Source organism: Panthera leo, chromosome D2 (assembly GCF_018350215.1).
Source record: "Panthera leo isolate Ple1 chromosome D2, P.leo_Ple1_pat1.1, whole genome shotgun sequence".
Taxonomy (NCBI): Eukaryota; Metazoa; Chordata; class Mammalia; order Carnivora; family Felidae; genus Panthera; species Panthera leo.
Window position 1 is genome coordinate 77767072 of NC_056689.1, and position 21899 is coordinate 77788970.

The 21899-nt window shown below is 51.2% G+C and overlaps 1 protein-coding gene across 1 annotated transcript in view; it reads left to right on the forward strand.

Annotated features, from left to right (window-relative positions):
* Window positions 1–21899, forward strand: part of HTRA1 (HtrA serine peptidase 1) — a 51405-nt gene that overhangs the window by 4508 nt on the left and 24998 nt on the right. The gene's annotated exons all lie outside the window — the stretch shown is intronic.

The window sequence follows — 21899 nt, forward strand, 5'->3', positions numbered from 1 at the left end:
CACGGTTTAGAAGGCTTTGCTCTCTCCGGTTGGTTATTTGCCTTTATTCTCTTGTCGGTTTTGCTAAAGAGTTAAAATATTAAAGTTTCACAAAATTAGTACGTTAACAGTATCGAAAGCCAAGCGTTTGAGTTATTTCATTCCGTCCAGAAGAGCTGTAAATAGGTTGCATTAGAGCTTAAAATAACCGCATTCAGTAAGCGATTCTGGTGGGGACCATGAGCTAACTGTGGTCAGGCGTCCGACAGCCTCCGGACTGCGGGGCTGGATTCTGAGTCCATTTGGAGTTGTGTGATCCTGGACACTGTTTCGTGCCTTGGATTGAGAGATCAGACTTTCCATGGGCCTGTATATCAAGTGAATAAATAGCTCTGGTCAGGCTTAGTTTGAAGAAGAAATCAAGCTTGGCAGCGGCTGAGGGTTCCTTGGAAGGCCAGCTGGTGTGGAGGGACTGGCGGGCTGGCCCCTGGCTCTGACCCTTCCTAGACTGTTACCTCACCCAGGTGACCAGCTCCTGACATCTCAGAGCCTCAGCAATGAGGGGATTGGGCCAGATGATCTCTGAGGTCCCTTCTAGCTGGAATGGTCTGTGATTCTTGTAAGAAAACTAATCTAAAAACCCGTGGTCACGTGGCCCATCTTGGGCCTGGTTCCCTTGTACGTTAGCTTTTGCTGGCTGGGGAAAATCCCTGGTTGACCATCGTGGTGACATGCCCACCCCTGAGATGTGAGCTCCAGTGAACCTGGTGCCTCTCCCTGCTTTTCCCAGAGGCCCCACGGCTGGGCTGGAGTGGGATCTTTCTCGAGTCATTTCATCTTTCTTTCCCACCTTCCTTGCCATTAAAGAAGAAGGAAAAAGGGAAGGAAGGCAGGCAGGCAGGCAGGCAGGCTGGCAGGCAAGAAAGGAGGCAAGAAGGCAAAGAAAGAAAAGGAGATAGAATTAACATCAACAGAGGAACTGAGACGTGTACCAATTCCAAATGCTTTTCCAAAAGGCCCCCAGAAGTGATAGGGAAGTTGGTGTGACCCAGTGCTGCTGGGTGACGTGTGTCTAGAGCCACCGATGGTCACCAGCTAGGATAACACAGCACCAGACGGGAATGAGTGGCAGCGAAGAGGCCAGGCCACTTGCTGCTCAGAGGGTACAGAATTTAGCGTTTGGAATTAGTGACGTGGATTCTATTTCTAAGTTTCTTCAGAGCATTTATGGAACACCTACTGTGTACTCAGAAGGGGGTCGAAGGGAGTAAGGCTAGCAGCCCACCATCTCAAGGACTTCGTGCTGGATCACGCGATACCCGGCCTCAGGAGTCGGAGCAGCACTTTCTAAACGTGGGACTTCGTGTGTGTGACGTCATCTCTGTAAGCCTCAGTTTCCTCATCAGTGGAATAATAATAAAATCAATAGTACACGCGTACATATGCCCTTGGGTTGCTGGGGGGTGGAGGCTTCGAATTATATGAAGTGCTTAGAAGTGTACCTGCTGCGTTACTAGGACCCAATCAGCATTGGCTGTAATAATAGAAACAGTCATCATTTTTGAGACATCTAACAGGGAGTCAGCTCGGCGGGGGGAGTGCTGTAAGGATCATGTCTTCCTGGGGATGAGGTGGGCAGGTGGGTTACAGAAGGCTTCGCAGAGAAGGAAGGTGGTGGGGGACGTGTGTCCTGGAAGCTGACTTGGAATTTGCCAGTAAATATGTTTGAAAGTTTCTCTGGGCAGAGGGACTCAGACGCCACTGTCCCTGTTACCCCGTGAACCCCCTGGTCCTTGCCTATGTATCATTTGACAAGTGTGTGACTTTTCTTTCTTTCTCTCTACTTCTTTTTCTTTCTTTCTTTCTTTCTTTCTTTCTTTCTTTCTTTCCTTCCTTCCTTCCTTCCTTCCTTCCTTCCTTCCTTCCTATTTAGTTTTAAGAGAGAGAGAGAGAGAGAGAGAGAGCGTGAGAATGAGTGGGGGAGGGGCAGAGAAAAAGGGAGACACAGAATCCGAAGCAGGTTCCGGGCTCCCAGCTGTCAGCACAGAGTCCGATGCGGGGCTTGCACCCACCAGCAGGGAGATCATGATCTGAGCCAAAGTCGGATGCTTAACCGTCTGAGCCACTAGGCGCCCCTGTGTGACTTCTCTTGAGTGAAGAGCTGGGACACCTGAGCTTTTACAGATGTCCCCTTGTTAACCCTGCCTGGAGGGACTTTGTGACGCTCAGGAGATGGCAGTGTTTAGAAGCCCTGAGAGCTTCTTGAATAATCCTTGTTTTGGGAGCGTCTCACATGGAAAGATTTGCCACATCTAAGTGTGGGAGCCTACCGGGTACCCTATTATTTGAGATTCCTGGGACAAATTGTCAAGTAAGCGCATTGCATGAACACGGTCCTCCCCAGCATCACGTGACAGTGGCCCACTCCCTCACCGGGGGCTGATCCTGCGCCCTTGGGCACATGGTGGTTTCGGAGGGCACGTTGTTGTGGCTGGAATGTTTGATAGTTTTCAGATTTGAATAAACCCTGAGTCAGAGGCTTGTGCAATGCCTTCAGGCCTCAGGAAACATCTTTTTCATTAGTTGTGCAATCAGATCTTGAGAAGAAGACGGTAGGCCTGTGTGTGTGACGAGCTGTTTTCTTCTCAGGGTTTGGCGAGGTTTGCGGGACGGTTCCCTTTCACATAGTCTCGGGTGAGATTTCACCGGCTCATTTAGCACTTGAGTCATCTTGCACCCCGTGACTGGGAGAAGCCCTGTCTTCGGTGCCACTATTCCAGGTGGCAGTCACCACTTGGTGGGGATGGACGGACACAGAGTTCTGCCAGTTGGGGCTGCCCAGGCAGGCGGCTGCCAGCCAGATACGGAGGAGAGAAGGCTCAGCGTCTAGCGGTCACGTCTGGTTTTCTCCGGCAGAGTGAGCTAGCCGGGGGGCCCAGGGACCCCAGGACGGCCGGGTGGTGGGTCACAGCCCTGGAGAAACAGTGACCCCCAAAGAGCTACTGCCGCTGGGTGCCCTCTGGGAGGGGACACTGTGCACCCTGAGTTAGGGGCCTGCTGCCTCCTTGGCCACTAGGGCCACCCAGGGAGGGAATGGCATTGTCCTCGCTTCCCGGCTCAGGAAACAAGAGGAGGCTCCAAGCAGTAGGTTGTAACTGACCAAGGCTCCCTGGCAGGACGAAGCAGGGCTGGGACTGGGACCCAACTCTGTCTTACTCCCAAACCATTTTGAGACTTCTTTTTTATCCATGTTTTTAATTTATTTTTGAGAGAGAGAGAGAGAGAGTACAAGTGGGGTAGGTAGGGGCAGAGAGAGAGGGAGACAGAGGGTCCGAAGCGGGCCCTGCGCTGAGAGCAGAAAGTCCGATGTGGGGATTGAACTCACAAGCAGTGAGATCATGACCTGAGCCGAAGTTGGACGCTTATCCGACTGAGCCACCCGGGCGCCTCAAGACTTCTTTGCCTCAAGTGTTACTTAGAAGACTGTTACTGAATCTCCAAGTATTGGTGGGGGGGGGAGGGGGGCGGTTTCCAGCGATCTTTTCTGTTCTCGATTTCCAGTTCAGTTCCACTGTGGTCTGAGAACATACTTGGTATGATTTCTGTTCTTTTAAGTTTGGTCGGGTGTGTATTCTGGTCTGGAATGTGGCCTGTCTTGGCGAGTGTTCCATGCAAACAGCAGAATATTCTGCTGTGGTTGTTGGATGCAGTGTTTTATACATGCCAACTAGGTCTAGTGGACCGATAGTGCTGTTCAGGTCAACCCTGGCCTGACTGATTTTTGGCCTGCTTGGTCTGTCAGTTCGCGACACAGGTGTGGCAAAGTCTCCTGAGTCTGCTCCAAAGCCCTGACCCGCCGTCTCCTTTGTGACCTCCTGGTGTCAGGAGACCTGGGTTCTCGTACTTGCTTGGACCTTTGGGGGGAGTTCCCAACTCCCTTCAGCCTCAGTTTCCTCATCTGTAATATGGGGATAACGATGCTGCCTAGGAGACCTCAGAGGGACACTGTGAGAGTCAGAGGAGAGAGTGGCTGTGAAGCTGTATGGTCATCTGGGAGTCCTGGAGCATTGCACCTGCAAGGAGTTAGGGCCCTGAATTGGCACTTCCGGACTCTTCCGGGGCTCCTGGTACAACCAGCACCAAGCGGTGGAGCCAGAAGGGTGGAAAAAGTAATATGCTTCCTGTGTGTTTAGGACATGGGTCTCCTCTGGGCGTGTCCCCCCATCCCACTGAGACACGATAGCCCTTGGCCAGGGCGACTGAATTATCTGTAAGCACTGATGCTCTGTTTCAGGGAAGCCAAAGGCCAAGTCCACTACCATCAGCTCTTAAGGGAAGAACACTTTGGCTCAAACCACTAGGAATTGGGAATTAATTATACCGAGCACACTGCCATCTCCACTGTGCCTCCAGGGAGCCTGTGGCGTGCGTTCTGAGTTCCTCAGGCTGAGTTTCTGTCGGACATCTGCTGGCCAAGAAGTGGCCTGAATTGAGGTTCTCCAGCTTGAAATTGCTGGAGAAATTCATCAAATGTATGAATCCGTATTCCAAGATATGACACTTTGGACATTTTTGGTTCTGAAAACTAGAGCCCAGTATGGGTTCAGCTCTCACCGGAGAAACCCAGAAGTCTGATAACAGCACAGAAGGCACAGGAGGAAGGGCAAGGATTGGAGACCGTCGAGAAAGGACCCATGTGCCCTGATTTCTTCGTGTGTGTGTGTGTGTGTGTTTGGAGGGGGGGGGAGTGGTTCTGCGGTGTTCTCAGACACAGCCATTTCCTTGGAATGCCCATCACTGGCCAGCCAGACAGTCCTTCGTCCTCTGAAAAATACTGTGGGCTTCCACAGCCCATCTCTGACCACGGCCGCACCTCATTTTCATGTTTTCTGGGGTTTTGTGGACAAGAACAACTCCTTCCCTTCAGAGGGCTGGCCATAGTCCCCGAGTGCCTTGTAGAGAGGACCGAATCCCAGAACGTGCAGCCTGAGTGTGGAAGGGCCTTGCAGGTCTCGTAGGCCAACCCTTCCCTTTACAGATGGGGAAACGGGCACCTAAGGGGAACATGACTCACGAGCTGCCCAGCTCATCAGTGGGGAGCCAGCGTGGACTCCATCCTGAGGCCCTTCCCACGTCAACCACACCTTCCTGCTGGAAGCAAGTGGGTGTTTGGGAGAAGACAGGGTCCATCCACATGATTTTTCCATGAGGCTGAGAAGCAGTGGGTACTTTGGCTTAGTCTCCCAAAATGATGCTAAAGATAATTGCCCCCCCCCCAAAAAAAAATGATCTCCCCTCCAAAAGAATGATCTCTTTCAGTTGGAAGATGACCCCAAAGCCATGCACGTAATGACTGATTTCTCCTCTCAAGAGTTCTAAGCACATATTATTAATGCCTCTGAACTATAATTATAGTGCTCTCGCTGAGGGGAAAGAAAAAAAAAACCAGTACAAATATCATGGTGGACACGCCAGATAAATCGGGGCTGAGATGCTTCCTTGTCTTTTAAGCTGCGGTTAGATTTTCTTTGAGATGACTATACCAAGTTTTCCCTCTTTTAGCATCAAGGCTCTTTTTCCTTTTTATTTCTATTACTGGACTCTGTAGACGTCTCAGGACATGAATTCATACATTTGATGACACATTTTACCGTATCAGTTTTTAAAAATTATAAATATAGTCTCATTACATCGCGAATAAAGAAAACTGGCAAAAAGAGCCACAGTTTGGCATCTCCATCATTTCTGTCCCGAGCATTACCAGCGTCTGGTTACCGAGTCCCCGCTTTGTGTCTGTCTGAGCTGTGGTTGCTGTGGCAGGGGATACTGAAATGAACATTTTCATGCTCTTGGTTACTTTAGTATCTAGGGCTATTCCCCAGGGCAGATATTAAGAAGTGCGACGACTGGATGGAATAAGGCTTTTTTAATGCCCCTCGGTGTATATTGCCAAGTTGTCTTCCTAGAGGGTTGTACCCGTGTTCGTTGCCATCAGCTGTAGAATTAGCAGCATCTTAAGTCACTGAAAGTTGAGACGGGCAACAAGAAATTCCCCTAAAAGAAAACCTTTAAGATAAATGGAACAGGATGATGCCAAGTGAGTCATTCTGTTCACTGAATACATCACCTGGTTGGTCTTTCAGTTATTTATTTATTTATTTATTTATTTATTTATTTATTTATTTACTTATAATGTTTATTTATTTTTGAGAGTGACATAGAGCATGAGCAGGGGAGGGGCAGAGAGAGAAGGAGACACAGAATCCAAAGCGGGGTCCAGGCTCTGAGCTGTCAGCACAGAGCGCGATACGGGGCTCGAACTCACGAACCGTGAGATCATGACCTGAGCCAAAGTCGGACGCTTAACCGACTGAGCCACCCAGGCACCCTGGTCTTTAAGTTATTTTTATTTTCAGGTGGATGCTTTTAAGAGACAATCAATGTTTGGGGTAGAGTGAACACTTCAAAAATTTGGTTTTTACCCAGTGATAGAGTTGTGATCCCAGACTGTCTGACCTGGAAGCGGTCCTGTGTTTGTTAGGTCATCTTATCTGACCCTACTGTTTTCAGTGAGGAGCCAGGACCAGCCAGGGCATGTGAAGGTCCGAGGTCACAACCCAGGCTGTGACCGAGGACTTGAGTCCCTGGACACCCAGCCCAGGCCTCTCTGCACTGAGCCTCCCAGATATCCAGTTCTGCCCAGGATGCAGGAGGAGGCCAGGATGTTTTTGTTTGTTTTTCAAAGGGAAGAATATGTTTATTCAAACGTTTTGTACACACAGAAATATGACATGAGCCACGTAGATAAAATCCACCTTTCTAGTAGCCCCATTAAAAGAGTTAAAAAGGTACAAATGACATTTTTTTCTTTTTTATTGTAGTTGTATTGAGGCGTAATTCGCATGCCATGAAATTCACCCTTTTAAAGTGTGTGGTTCACAGTTTCTGTATATTCTCAGAGGGGTGCAGTTATCACCGTGGTTGAATTCTATAACATTTTCATCACTCCCAAAGGAAACCCAGTACCCAGGGGCACCTGGGTGGCTCGGTCGGTTGAACGTCCGACTTCGGCTCAGGTCACGATCTCACGGTTCGTGGGTTCGAGCCCCCACATCAGGCTCACTGCTGTCAGTGTGGAATCGGCTTTGGATTCTCTGTCCCCCCCCCCCCCCCCCCCCGCCCCTTCCGTGCTGTCTCTCTCTCTCTCAAAACTAAATAAACGTAAGAAAAAAAAAAAAAAAGAAACCCAATGCCCATCAGCACACACTCCATACTTTCCCTCTGCCCAGTCCTAGGCAACCACTAAATCTGCTTTCTGTCCCTCTGGATTTGCCTGTTCTGGACATCTCCTACTAATGGAATTGCACCCCATGTGGTTTTTGGTGACTGGTTTCTTTCACTTAGCATAATGTTTTCAAGGCTCATTCACATTGTAGCATGTGCCGGTGCCTTAGTCCATTCTATGGCCACATCAGACTCTCTTGTGTGGATATAGGAAGGCCAGACTTTGTATTGTATCGATTCTCCCTGACGGGGAGTCCTAATCCCAGCCGGGAAAGTCACGTTGAAAGTCTGAACTGTTGAGGTGGCCCTGGCTTGTTCTATTGGAAGAAACCAGAGCACGTGACACAGGAAGCCAGCATTGAAAACAGCAATATATGTATTTTTTAATTTATTTAAATTCAAGTTATTTAACATACAGTGTAGTTAGTGATGGTTTCAGGAGTAGAACCCAGTGATTCATGACTTACATATGACACCCAGTGCTCATCCCAAGTGCCCTCCTTAATGCCCATCCCCCATTTAGCCCATGCCCCCACCCAACACCCCTCCAGCAGCCCTCAGTTTGTTCTCTGTATTTAAGAGTCTCTTATGGTTTGCCTGCCTCTGTTTGGTTTTTTTTAATTCTATTTTTTAAAATTTACATCCAAATTAGTTAGCATATAGTGCAACAATGATTTCAGGAGTAGATTCCTTAATGCCCCTGACCCATTTAGCCCATCCCCCCTCCCACAGCCCCTCCAGCAACCCTCAGTTTGTTGGGTCTCTTAGGGTTTGTCTCCCCCTCTGTTTTTATAGTATTTTCCTTCCTTTCCCCTATGTTCATCTGTTTTGTCTCTTAAAGGAAACCGGGAATATTCTATATGGATGGGAATTATATGCTGACAGGAAGAGATCAGGAAATGCACTTCTCAGATTTATTAGATCATATAACTTTGTTGGGAGCTGGAAAGGATGTCGGAAATGGTCTAGCCCACCCCCTCATCATCTTACTGCTGAGGTAACTGAGGCCCAGAGAGGGGAAGTGGCTTGTCTCGGGTCTCAGGCCCCACTTTTCACTTCTTCCTTGAGCCAGAGATTCTTCTGTCTCGGTTTCCTAAGTTACCCTCCTTCTCCTCCTTGTTTCGGGCTCATCACAGATGGGTATGGGGTACTTCCTGGGAGGAACTGTCCCCTTCCTGGATGGAGGGCCTTGGTTCACAGTCACATCCCTCCCTGTGCCTTCCCGGTTTCCCCTGGCTCCCAGGCCCACCCTCCTCCACCAGGGGGCCGTGGGAGGGGAACCATGACCGCTGAGGGGTGCGTTCCGGGGGGGCCCCTTGAGCAACTCCGCGGTCGCCTCCCAGCCCCACTGCTTACGGAGGCAGAGCTGCCCTGGCCGCTCCAGACATAACAAGTAGGAGCAGTCGGTGCAGGAAGAAAACCCAAATGAGAAATCTGGGAAGGTCAAGACCGGAGCCAGATGCTTATCAAGAGGAACATTAATAGTGTTTTTGTGAACTGAGCGGTCAGCCGTTTCCCTGAAGGTAATAAAAGACACATCATGCTGGGCATTCAGGAGACTTCGGGGGGGGGGGGGGGAATCGTGCCGTGGAATGGATCGGACCCTTTTCCCCCAGCACGGACAATAATAGGTCGGGAAAGACTGTCAGAGGCCGCAATACTGACCAGACCCGAGCATTCACCGCGGTGCGCAGGGAAGGGCTTTTTTTTTTTTTGGCCGATGAAACTGAAAAGTAATGATCAATGACAGGCGCCATGAAAACATAGACACGTTGTTCTGGAAAAGGCACCTCTTTGCTAGTAAAGTTGAAGCTGCAACAGCGAGCCGCCCTTGTGACTGACGGCACGTTTAGGGGTTTGCAGCCAACTGGCCAGGTGCCCCCCCACCCCCAGAGCCCGTTGTCGGTCGGGAGAGGCGGGCTCGGGCTCAGGCTTGTCTGGGGCAGGGTCAGAGTGTGCGCGCCCCTCGCCTTACCCCTGCATCATCTGCTGCCCGGCCTCTGCAGGCGGCTCCGTGCTCAGGGCCCCGTGGGGCTGGGGGGCACCTTCGCGGTCTGAGGGCTGGCGTCAGGCAAGCTTTTCCCACCCTCGGCCGTCTGGGAGACTGCGCCGGAAAGGGGGGCTGCCAGCATTTGGAAGCGCCAGTGTGGGCTGGAAATTGAGGCCAGGCTCCCAGGCTCCGCCTCCTCTTCCTCCTTTCTTCATTATGAGGAGAGAAATAGGTCACCCCGGACTCTCCTGAATTTCATTTCTTTATTTCTGTGCAGAAGACAGGGAGCATGGGAGTGCATCATGCAACCTTAAAAAAAAAATAGTAATAATAACTGGCTCCTTGTGAATTCAGTGTATTATTTTTTTATGACTTTTAAAAATGTTTTTAAATTTATTTTTGAGAGAGAGAGGGAGAGTGTGCAGGATCGGCCAGGATAGGGATAGAGAGGCGGGGGGGTGGGGGGGGGGGACACAGGATCCAAAGCGGGCTCTGCACTGACAGCAGAGAGCCCGATGCGGGGCTCGAACCCACGAACCGTGAGATCATGCCCTGAGCCGAAGTCAGAAGCCCAGCCAACCAGGCGCCCCGTGAATTCAGTTTATTTTAACAAGGAGGGGTCCAAGGGCCTTTGGCCTTGAGAAGTTTGACTCCAGAACTGTGTCTTCCGTTTCCTTCTTCCTTAGATTTGCAGACGGTGGCCCTGATGATGCACAGGATTTTCAAGTTTATTTTAGACCTCAGCCTCTGCTGCCGTGGCCACAGCCAAGTGATACCTGTCTCCCTCCTGGGCATTTTTCTCTGCAAGGTTCAGAGCAACCTCATTGTGCAGGGGCCCCTCTGCGTCAGGCCCCCAGCGTCCTGGAATTTGCAGTCACAGCACTGATTAGAATGGGGGTCTGGTTTCCCGGAATGTGCAAAGTCTCGCTTCTGTTTCTGCTGCCTCCACACCCCAGACCAGCGCTGGGCCAGCCTCTGGGTTGGAGCTGTTCCTGACAAGCTTACTTGGAATTTAATGGAGGGGGACAGACAGATCGCAGTCGCTCAAACTGAAAACGTGGAGAAAATGAGTTTTTCGGGGCATCTTTGCTGCCTCCACTGGGTTATGCTTCTTCTCCTCCCAGGCAAGCCGCTTGCAAACAGGAGGCCCCATTCCCTTTGCACATCATGACTCATTACCCATTAGGAACCTATTTAAATTGATTCTCTGGGGGCGCCTGGGTGGCTTGGTCGGTTAAGCGTCTGACTTCGGCTCAGGTCACGATCCCGCGTCGGGCTCTGTGCTGACAGCTCAGAGCCTGGAGCCTGTTTCAGATTCTGCGTCTCCCTCTCTGTGACCCTCCCCCGTTCGTGCTCTGTCTCTCTCTGTCTCAAAAATAAATAAACGTTAAAAAAAAAATTTTTTTAAATTGATTCTCTGCTGACCCTCAGGGAAAAAGTAGTGAAAGTTCACTGCAAGGCGAGGAAGCCTCCTTCTGTTTCTCTGCCCGCCCGCCGTCTGGCTCCTGTAATGCAGCCTGCTGCTTCTCTTTCTCCCCCCTTGGCTGGTCTGGCCTCTCCCACCCCTCTCACAGTCATTCTTGAATTCATCATGCAACCTCACAAAGAGAGCTTTTCTTAGTGAAAAATCATCCCCCTTGCCCTCCCTGAATGTGGACCAGCATCTCTCCCAGCTGCACGGTGTCAGGTTAGTTAACCGCCTGCTTCCTGGTCCCGTCTCCACGCCCCTACCCAAGTGGGAACAGGTGGCCCGCTCCTGCTTCAGGTGCCCGCACTCGGCAGAGTTGTGGAGCCCAGTTCCAATGCTGACATCAAAAGACCCTGATGTGTTGGGGCGCCTGGGTGGCTCAGTTGGTGAGGCATCCGACTCTTGATCTCAGCTCAGGTCTTGATGTCAGGGTCATGAGTTCAAGCCCCGCGTTGGGTGAAGCCCACTTAAAAAAAAAAAAAAAAAAGGTCTGATGTGGCAAGCAGGGTGGCGGGGGGACCCGTCATTGAGCAAAAGCACAGTGTCCCCGCCATCATAGCGTCGGGCCATGGCAGGCCCCTCATATGTGTTGGCCTTGGCTGCAGCCCTCTCATTCTCTGCTTTGTTTTGTCTGAGATTGATGTCCTCACCCCATCAGAAGTGCGGGGACCTTGGGCGCAGGGCAGTGCAGCGCTGGGGAAGTAGGAGGAGCATCGGTGGGACAAGCTTTGGATCCTGACTGCGTGTGCTACCCACCCACCCCCCCCCACTTCCCCCCCGCCACCTCCCCCTGTCCAGGCTCCACTTGGCCTCTCTGTGAAGGTGCCAGACTGTGAGCGGGACAGAGCAGGTGGGAGAGCAGGCCCCGGGCATGTGCAGGTGATGTGCCAGGAGTGGAATTTCCTCCTGCAGGTCCCCTCTGGATTTGAGCCCAGATTTATTTACCCAGCAAGTAGCCTCTTGGTAGTTACTCTTCATCTAGCCGTGCTAGGGACGAAGAAAAGTTCAGATGTGCCCCTGGGACCATCAAAAGGTGAAAAAGAGGCCAGCCTTCAGCATGCAGCCCCCTGGCAATACATTCTGGGGGTGTCCCTGGATCGTCAGCCTGAATTGTGGCTGCTACTTGGAGGAAGGGGGCTCCAGAGGCTGGAACTCATCTGGGGTGGGGGGCTCCTGTTCGAGCGTTGGGGCTGTGGGAGGGTGGCTGATGACAGCTGAGAGTGTGTCCCAGACCCCGCAAGCAACTGAGCCATTCCTAAAGACCATTGAAACATTTCATGACACCCCACTGGGGGCCGATTGACGGTTTCTGAGCCCGTGGGAGCCTGGCTGGAAGTGCCTCTGCTGGTGGCCAGAGTACATTTCCCCAGGCTTTGGGGCTGGCCTTGAATCTAGAGCATGGTGGGTCCAAGCTGCTGTCTCAGGGGTGATTACTTCTTCTGGTCATCATCACCTGGCCCGGGGCCCGGGGTGTCCCTTCAGGTGAACACGGGAACAGGCTTTCCTCTGGCCTTCATCTCCGACCTCTGCATGGTGCGTTTTGTGCCCTTGCCTTTGAAAGGACTTCGTTTCTTTTGTCACTTGTGCCCAGGCCCGTGTGACAGAAGGAAGAGAAAGGCTGGACCGGAAGCTTGAGGGAAGCAGGGGCGAACGGAGGAGGGCCAGCTATCCCCACCTGCCCTCCCGCGGTCCCTTGGCAGAGAAGGCTCTGGCCAACTCTGGCCCTGTTGGCTGAGTGTCTCTCTTCACATTTTGTCTTTTCCCCTGCGTCCTGCCGATTGTTGGAGCTGGTCCGTGCTGGGATTTGTAGGCTTGAAAGGACCGGTACCTTTGGTGGCACTTAAAGTGGAAGCAGTCAGGTGACACATCACAAGGGATTTCTTCCCTTTCTCCTCGGGAGCTGGGAGGGACCTTGGAAGCCACCCAGTTGAGCCTCCTTATTTTATTATCTTTTTAAAACTCTATTTAGTTTTGAGAGAGAGAGAGAGCAGGGGAGGGGCAGAGAGAGAGAGGGAGAGAGAATCCCAAGCAGGCTCCGCACCGTCAGTACGCAGCCGGATGCTGGGCTCGAACTCACGAAGTGTGAGATCATGATCTGAGCCGAAACCAACAGACGGATGCTTCACCAACTGAGCCCCACCCAGTGACCCCGCGCCTCCTTATTTTAAAGTTGAAGAACCTTCAGCCCCAGGGCCTTGCCTGTGGTTGCGTACTTGTCTCACCCACGTGTGAGGCGTGCCCGGCACGTTGGACCACGGAACGGGAGTGCCCGCCTCCCGGCACACGGAGCGCCCATCACCCCTGACGGCTGCCTGTGGGCTCCTGGGCTCTGCCAGACTCAGTATCTCCATCAGCTCCTGGGCAGCGGGTGCTGCCTCTCAGTACTTCTGCACTTTGGGTTTTAAATCAAATGAAATGAAATGCAGACAGGCCCGGCGTCATGGGCATGCCTCTCGTGCAGTCCGTGCTCCGATGGACCCCACACCCGGGTTAACGCCCTGTGGCCACCGTCTTGGACTTCTCGATAATTCTGGAGCAAGGAGCCCCTGCAGTTTCATTTTGCACAGGGCCCTGCGCGTCGCCTCTCCGGTCCTGAATGTAGGACAGGGCATTAAAATGCCCATGATTTGATCAATCTCCTCTTGCAACTGGTTTGAATTTTGGGAACATGCTGTTCCCTGTGAATAAAGGGGGATTCATTTCTTTTCCCTCGAATACACTGTGTTCTGTTTTCCAAATTAGCTCTACTTCTCGATTCTCTTGAGAAACTGGAAGGCGCGATTGTTCTTGTTGGAGGCCAAGGCTGGATTGTTAGTCCCGAGTTCTGGCCCTGAGCTCTCAGGCACGAAGTGGGAAGCCTTTTCCTACAGTCATGGGGCCGCAGGGGGCTGGAGGCCGAGGGAAGGGGCCGGCGCCTGGAAGGGAGGCTACGGCAGCAGAGCACAGGGGGAAGCTTCCCGCCCGTGCCACCTGCCGGCTCCCAGGACGTGAGCAACATGCTTCGCTTCTCGGCCTTACGTCTCACATCCTTCATTTTTCCATCTTTCCGGAGACCGGGCATGGGATTCACCTTAGAGGCTTGCAGGAACATTTACAGATAATGCTTGTTGAGTGCCTCGCATTCTGCTTGCACGTAGTAGATGCTTAGTAAATGGGTACTGGTATTATTCTCATTGGTGTTATTATTTTATTGCCAATATTGCGGGTTGGGTGGGACTGGCCCAGCTGTATGGGAGGAGAATGAGGATTCCAGGCAGGAAGGAAAATAGGGTGAGTGCAGGGGTGGGTGGGGTGGAGCGTAGTGGGCCCGGAGGCTGGTGAGAAGTTTGCAGCAGCGGAGGGTGTATCTCAAGGGGTCCTGGGAGAGCGAGTTGGGGAATCAGGGCAGTGGGGAGCTGTGCTCGGGAGATGCAGACCAGCGTGGGGGTCCTGCCGGAAGTTCTCACCCCCCAGGTGGTAACCGTCATTTCGGGGGCGACACTGAAAACGGGCCGGGCATGCCTGAATTAGAATGCAGAAACGGGATTCTGAGAAGTCTTAGGAGTGTGGGAGGAGGCGCTTGGGAGCCCCGAAATGCACCTGGGTGGTACGCAGGCTGAGAGCTGGGAGATGATAATGGCCTTGAGGGCAGGCTTTGTGGGCACTGTCCCGCTTTGGACTCCCCACCACCTGGACGAGGTGGTACTATCTTCAGGATGCAGAACGGGAGACTGAGGCTCGGACAGAGAGAAAGCCACTGCCGGAAGTTAGCACGGCTGGAAGGGGCAGCATCAGGATTTGAGGCCAAGTCTGGCTCTGCAGTCATCCCGGCACTAACGGGAGCCTTGTGATCTTTCCCAGCGTCGCTGACGCTGCTAGGAATCTTCTGGGGCTGGAGCTCAGCCCGGCATCCCCTCTATTCCCTGCAGGTGCAACCCGGAGCTGCCAGGCCAGATTGGGAAACCGCGGAGGCGAGAACAGGGTCAGGGCATCTGGGATCCATGCTGGGATTCCTGGAGCCAGGTCTGCGGTGGCAGCTGCCCACCGGGGCGGCCCCGGGGCTCTCCTGGGACTGCCAGGAGGGCTCCCTTGGTCCTCCTAAAGCAGATGCCTCCCCTGCTAGCCATGGTGTCTGGACGGTGACCGGGAGTCCTGGTGACTGAGGCAGCACATCCTGCAGATGTAGCTCAAGGGTCCCCCACTCCTCGCCTTACACGGCGAGCCAGTCACGAGCTCCAGAAATCCAGGGAGCTGGGGAATGAGTGGGACTCAGGCCTGCTACTCGGTTAGGAGCTGGTCCTCCCACCTCCCCGCTGGCAGGTCTAGGTTGTATGGGACCTGAGACATAGACAATTCAGGGAACCTCTTTGAGGAAAAGAATTCAAGGGGCGCTTTGGATGGCTCAGCTGGTAAGCATCTGATTCTTAATTTCGACTCAGGTCATGATCTCACAGTTTGTGGGATCGAGCCCCACGTCGGGCTTTGTGCCGACAGCGCGGAGTCTGCTTGGGGTTCTCTCTCTCCCTCTGCCCCTCTTCAGCTTGTGCGTGCGTGTGCGTGCGTGTGTGCTCTAAAAGATTTAAAAAAATTTACAAAAGAAAGAAAAAGTTCAAAATTATAGGGTCTTGGATCACCTTTCATATGACAGTGAGTTTGTAATGTTTCCTATGGAGAGAATAGAATTCTTTATTGTTATTATTATTATTATTTTAAGTTTATTTATTTTGAGAGAGAGAGAGAAAGCACAAACAGGTGAGGGGCAGAGAGGAGGAGAGACAGAATCCCAAGCAGGCTCTGTGCCATCAGCATAGAGCCCGATGCAAGGCTTGATCTCAGCTCATACCCTGAGCTGAGAGCGAGTCTGCAGCTTACCTGGCTAAACCACCCAGGTGCCCTATTGTGATTATTATTAATTTAGTCTTTCCTCTGGCATATTTCTCTGCTCCCATATACTTTCATACCCTGTACAACCTCTGGCCTGCACTAAGGAGCTGGCAGGAGGGAAGTATACGAGTTTGATCTTTTCCTCTTGCCCCACATCTAATCTTTACCAGACATTTTTGCCTTAAATAGGAACACACGCACACTTTGATGTTTTTAAAGCACATGTCTAATTCGGTGCTAAATCTTCGGAGAGGAGCATAGATAAAAGTCTACCTGTTGGTTCATAGCCCCCACATTGTGATTTTTCATTTTCACTGCAACACATTTTTCTTCACTGTGATCACGTATGTCAAAGTCTTAACCTAGTGCCTGGCACTTTTCAGCAAACACTTAATAATGGAAGTGTCTGTTACGCTAATTTTGATACTAATTAATGAAACTGAGCAGGCTGTGTGTATCTCTCTCTTCCCCCCTGTGTAGAAGTTTTTGAAAGTAGGTAAGTATTATCTGTAAAACCCCGGGGAAGATGGGGTTCAAGGAAGCAGCATTTACGGAGTTGTGTGTTTTCCTAGTAGTTTATACAGAGGAAAGAAAAATCATTTATTATCTTTGGATGAAATCCTGGCAGTTTTAAACTCATTGAATAATAGGAAATGTTGGCTGCTTTTAATGGGTCATTTGTTGTGTTAAACATTAGTAATGATAAATATTTATTAGGTAGATGGAAAGGCCTGTCCTGTAAAATGCTGTGACTCATTATTCTAATCCTAGTTATTCATAGTTTTTCAGTTTAAAGTGAAATATTTACCTATTATGTATTTAATATTTTTGATGCTATAATTGGTATTTAAAAAATTTTAATTTCCAACAGTATTTTAAAATTTTTTTAATGTTTTTATTTATTTTTGAGAGAGAGAGAACATGAGTGAGGGAGGGGCAGAGAGAGAGGGAGACACAGAACCCGAAGCAGGCTCCAGGCTCCAGGCTCCAAGCTATCAGCACAGAGCCCTACGTAGGGCTTGAATTCACAGGCCATGAGGTCATGACCTGAGCTAAAGTCAGACACTCAGCTAACTGAGCCATCCAGGCGCCCCAATAGTTTATTGTTTTTTTAAAAGATGTTCATGGGGCCCCTGGGTGGCTCAGTCGGTTGAGCGTCCGACTTCGGCTCAGGTCATGATCTCACAGTTCGTGGGTTCGAGCCCCGCATCGGGCTCTGTGCTGACAGCTCAGAGCCTGGAGCCTGTTTCAGATTCTGTGTCTCCCTCTCTCTCTGCCCCTCCCCTATTCGCGCTCTGTCTCTGTCTCAAGAATAAACAAACATTAGAAAAATTAAAAAAAAAAAAACTTAAAAAAAAAAAAGATGTTCATGACCTGAGCTGAAGTCAGACACTCAACTGACTGAGCCACCCAGGCGCCCCAATGGTTTATTGTTTTTTTAAAAAATGTTTTATTTCTTTTAGAGAGCGAGCGAGAGAGAGCAGAGGCAGGGGAGGAGCAGAGAGAGAGAGAGACAGAATCTGAAGCGGCTCTAGGCTCTGAGCTGTCAGCACGGAGCCCGATGCGGGGCTCAAACCCGTGAACCACAATATCACGCCCTGAACTAAAGTCAGACGCTTCACCGACTGAGCCACCCAGGTGTCCCTGATAGTTTATTGTTAATACATAGAAATACGATTGTGTATATTGACCTGTGTTTGCTTGTGACATTGACAGACTCACTCCAGCAGGTGTACTTCAGATTCTTAAGCAATTTCCATATGGACTGTCGTGCCGTCTTCAAATAGTGGCAGTTTTAGGTTCTCCTTTCTAATCTCTATGCCTTTAATTTCTTTTTCTAGCTTGACTGTTCCAATTAGGACATCAATACAATACTGAATGGAAGAGTGAATGGCCTTGTCTTGCTCCCAGTTTTAGAGAGAAAGCATGCAGTCTTTCACCATTGAGAATGATGTTGGTTTGAGGTTTTTTTTATTAATCCCTTTTATCAGGTCAAGGAAGTTCTCTTTCTAGTTTGCTGAGTGTTTTTGTCACGAGTGGGCGTTCAGTTTTGTCCCATCTTTTTGCAACTGTTGGGATACTCGCTTGAGTTTTCTTAGTATCACATTGATTAGTTTTCTGATGTTAAGTCTTATCGATCCTTTCTGGAACAAGCCCCGCCTGGTCACGATATATCATCCTTTTTGCTACCCTTTGTGCGGGTTAGCCTTGTACGCTGGAGAGCACAGGTCAACATCCAGGCCAGAAACATTGGCCTGCCACACAACTTGCCCTTGATCTCTGCCTCTGCAGCGGCGGCCGTGATGGCCCTGGGAGGAGGAATTTCCAGGACCCGAACAAATTCGCTGAGGTGGGGAGCCTGGTTCTGTGGACACCCTCACGTCTCCCCTTAACTTCTCTGCTGTACCGCCGAGGCGTGTGGTGTTCACACCTGTCCAGAGCTGTCTCCTGAGCACCTTTACCGTAAAAAGAGCAGCACTGTTTATTTTTATTTTTAAACTCGACACTGTGACTCGGCCAGACACTTCATATACAGTAGCTCATACACTCGGCCTCAGAACCGCACTGAGGCAGGTTTATTGTCACCCCATTTTCTGGACAAGGGGGATGAGACTTGGAGGAGTGAGGTGACATACCGAAGGTCACACAGCAGGTAACTGCTGTGCCGAGCGCTGTGCAGAGCTCAACTCTGCTGAGACCACAGCCTGGGCTCTTAGCCATTTTCCCCAGGCTTAGTGGCCTGGACGCCCCGGCCCTCCATCCGTCTAAAATCACCTAGATTGTGGCAGAGCCAGCCGGGGTCCACCTCGGGGAATTCTCCACCTCGGGTGACCCCTCTGGAAGGAAGACAGTTGGCTGGCAGTTGAGATGTGAGCAGGTGAGCCAGCCAGGGTTTGGAACGACCAGGGGGCCGTGCCAGCCTCCTCTAGTTTGATGCACAGCCTTTGACATGGAGCGGGACTCTGACCCTGAGCCATGCTGGTCTTAGAGACATTTCCATTCCTCGTTCTGAAATAGCATTTCGAGAAGCCAAACACTTCTTCTCTGGTTTCACATTTTGCCCATCTTTGAACAATCAGTTGATGTTCCTTATGATCATTGTTTCTGCTCTATTTCATTTTCCCGCTGATGCGGGTCCCCTTGGTGATGGCGGGGGGCGGGCGGGGGGGGGGCACTGGTGGTTTTCTCATCAAAGCTTCACAATTAAGGCTTGTCAGTTGGGCTCTTCATTATGGTCCGTCCTCCCGCTTTTCCTCCTTTCTGAGTACTCATGTGCAGAGTTTGGAGAGTCCTGTGCCCGGCCTCGAATTCCACAAGTTCTTTATCTTGCCATCGCACGTTGGGGTGAGAGGGAGAGACGGGGATTAGATCACAGAATGTTGGAACTGGGCTGGATGGACTTTGCAGCTCATTCTAGAGGCAGTCGGCCCCATTTCACAGATGGGGAAATGAAGGCCACCCAGAAGATGGGATGGGCCCTGGGCCTTCTAAGCGCCCAGGCCTGTGTCCTCGCTGATCTCCCATGTTGTTTTTCTGGAATGCACCGTGCCTGGAGCCACTTTGTCTAGTTTATGTGACAAAGCAGCTGGCTCTCACAGGACCTGGAAAAACCCATGTTCATTTTTACCCCTGATGCAGCCAAATTCTCCCATGCCTACTCTGGGAAGTCAGAAAGAGGAAGTGTATTAAGGATCCTTGCTGGTAAGACTCTTGTGATTGAGAGGGTCCCTGAAACGCCATGCTGACCTGGAGGTTGCTGGCCTTTTGGCGTTAAACCTCCTTTTGGCCTTTCCCAGGAAGCTGGCCTGAGGAGGCCCAGATGCGTTTGTTTACAGCTGTCTCTGGGTGATGGTCGCCAGGTTCTGTGGTCAGAAGGAATGTTTCTGTCCCCTTATTTATATCTCCCTTGAGAGCCCTTGGGGAGACAGACCAATCAATTAACCGCCACTACCTGGAAACCTGGGAGATGGCGGATATGTCTGGGGCCGGTATTAAGAAGAAAAGTTGTAGGGGTGCCGGGGTGGCTCAGTCAGTTGAGCGTCGGACGTCGGCTCGGGTCATGATCTCACGGTTCTTGAGTTTGAGCCCCGCATCGGGCTGTCTGCTGTCGCGGTGAAGCCTGCTTCGGATCCTCTGTCTCCCGCTCTCCCTGCCTGCCCCCTGCTCGCGCATGCTCTCTCTCTCTCAAAGCTAAACATTTTTTTAAAAAAGAAAAAGTTGTAGATTTGCCCATATTTCCCCATTATTTATACTCTGTATTAAGAACACGTAGTGTCGGGGCACCTGGGTGGCTCAGTCGGTTAAGCGTCCGACTTCGGCTCAGGTCGTGATCTCGTGGTCCGTGAGTTCGAGCCCCACATCGGTCTCTGTGTTGACAGCTCAGAACCTGGAGCCTGCTTCGGATTCTGTGTCTCCCTCTCTCTGACCCTCCCCCCATTCATGCTCTGTCTCTCTCTGTCTCAAAAATAAATAAACGTTAAAAAAAAAAAAGAACATGTAGTGTCTGTGGAGAAGTCATTTAAGGTCTGTGAGCCTCAGTTTCCCTAAATATAATATGGGAACAATACTTGATTTTCCTCTCCCTTAGGGAGGCAGGGGGAATAAAAGTAGGGTACTGCATGAAGGGGCTTTAAAAGCAAAAATGATAAAATGATGCTACCACGAACTTGTTGAATTAGTTTTCCTTATCTGGTGGGTGCAGACCTTCTGACCTTAGAAAATCCAGCTGTGCAAAAAGAGAGTGGATTCCAGCCCTGGAGTAAAGCAGCTCAGAGCCCGGCAGCCCGGCCACAGAGGGGCCCTTTGCTCATCGATGGTCTCTCACTTCTCAGAAGGGAAGCGTGGGAGAGGCAGGCTGGTCCCCTCGATGTCCCGGGGCCCAGCGGTATCGAGTTGCATTGCTGAGGTCTCTGGGGGGGACACGCAGCCGTGGGTTCAGCACAGTCTGTACAGGGAGCCACCGGGGAAACCTGTGGAGACGAAACTCTGAGAGCCACAGGCACTGGCAAGGCTCACAGCTTTCACTGCCGGCCCAGAGCCTGGGAAGCGGCTGCAGCCCTTGCTCACGGGGAGGGAGGCGTGTGGGTGTGTGAGTCTCTGTGTGTGTGTATAAGTATGTGTATGTGTGTGCACATATATATGTGTATGTGAGTGTATGTGTAAATGTGGGTGAGTGTATGTATGTTAAGAGTGTGCATATACGTGAGTGTATGTGTGTGGGAGTGTGTATATGTGTGCATGTATATGCACGTATATGCGAGTGGGTGTGAGAGTATACGGGCATACGTGGGTTTGTATGAGAGACAGAGTCTGTGCATGAATGTCTGAGTGTGCATGTGTATGTGCGGGCTCATGGGTATGAGTGTGTACGTGTGGGTGTGTTTGTGTGCACCTCTGTGCATGTGTGTTGGGAGTGGGGCACACAGGCCCTATCTTGGGTTAGTGACGGACGGTTTTGCAGGCCAGTGGTTTCTTTTCAAAATTTTTTTTTTAACATTTATTTATTTTTGAGACAGAGAGAGACAGAGCATGAACGGGGGAGGGTCAGAGAGAGGGAGACACAGAATCCGAAACAGGCTCCGGGCTCTGAGCTGTCAGCACAGAGCCCGACGCGGGGCTCGAACTCACGGACCGCGAGATCACGACCTGAGCCGAAGTTGGACGCTCAACCGACTGAGCCCCCCAGGCGCCCCCAGTGGTTTCTTTTTAAGCTGCAGGGTGGTTTGTGAATCCCGCTGAGTGAGCTGTGACAGGGAGTGACAGGTGAGGGGGACAGATCCGTGCTTCTTAGACCATCTGTGGCAAAGGAACAGATTTCTTTTCCTTTTATTCCCTATCCATTATGGATCAATTAAAGTGAATTCCTACCAAAATGTCGTAAAAAGGACACAAAATATAAGCCTCAGTTTAAAATGTTTGGATGCGCCAGACGGAGGGTTACCGCTGTAAGGGCTCCTGCAGGTTGCCTGTCAGTGTCTGCATGGGACCGAGGGGCCATGACGCCGGCAGGGCCACTGGTCCCTGGAGCCTGCTTTGTGTCGCATTGGGCTAGGCGACTGGCCCGAGGGAGGCGTGGAGAGAGCCAGGAAGGGGTTCTTTGCGGCAGACTAGCCTAGAACCGCCCTGGTCCGTGAGGGCAAAGAGACATGTCGAGGGATATCAGCAGGTGGCATGAATTTGGGGCCAGAGCAGCAGGCTCAGGGAATAACTTCCTGGGGCTACCCTGCCTCTGTCACCACCCATGCTAGCAGGACGGGTGTCCTGGGACCTGAGTCTCTAGCAGCTCCTTTCTGCACCAGATGCCATGGTGTTGGC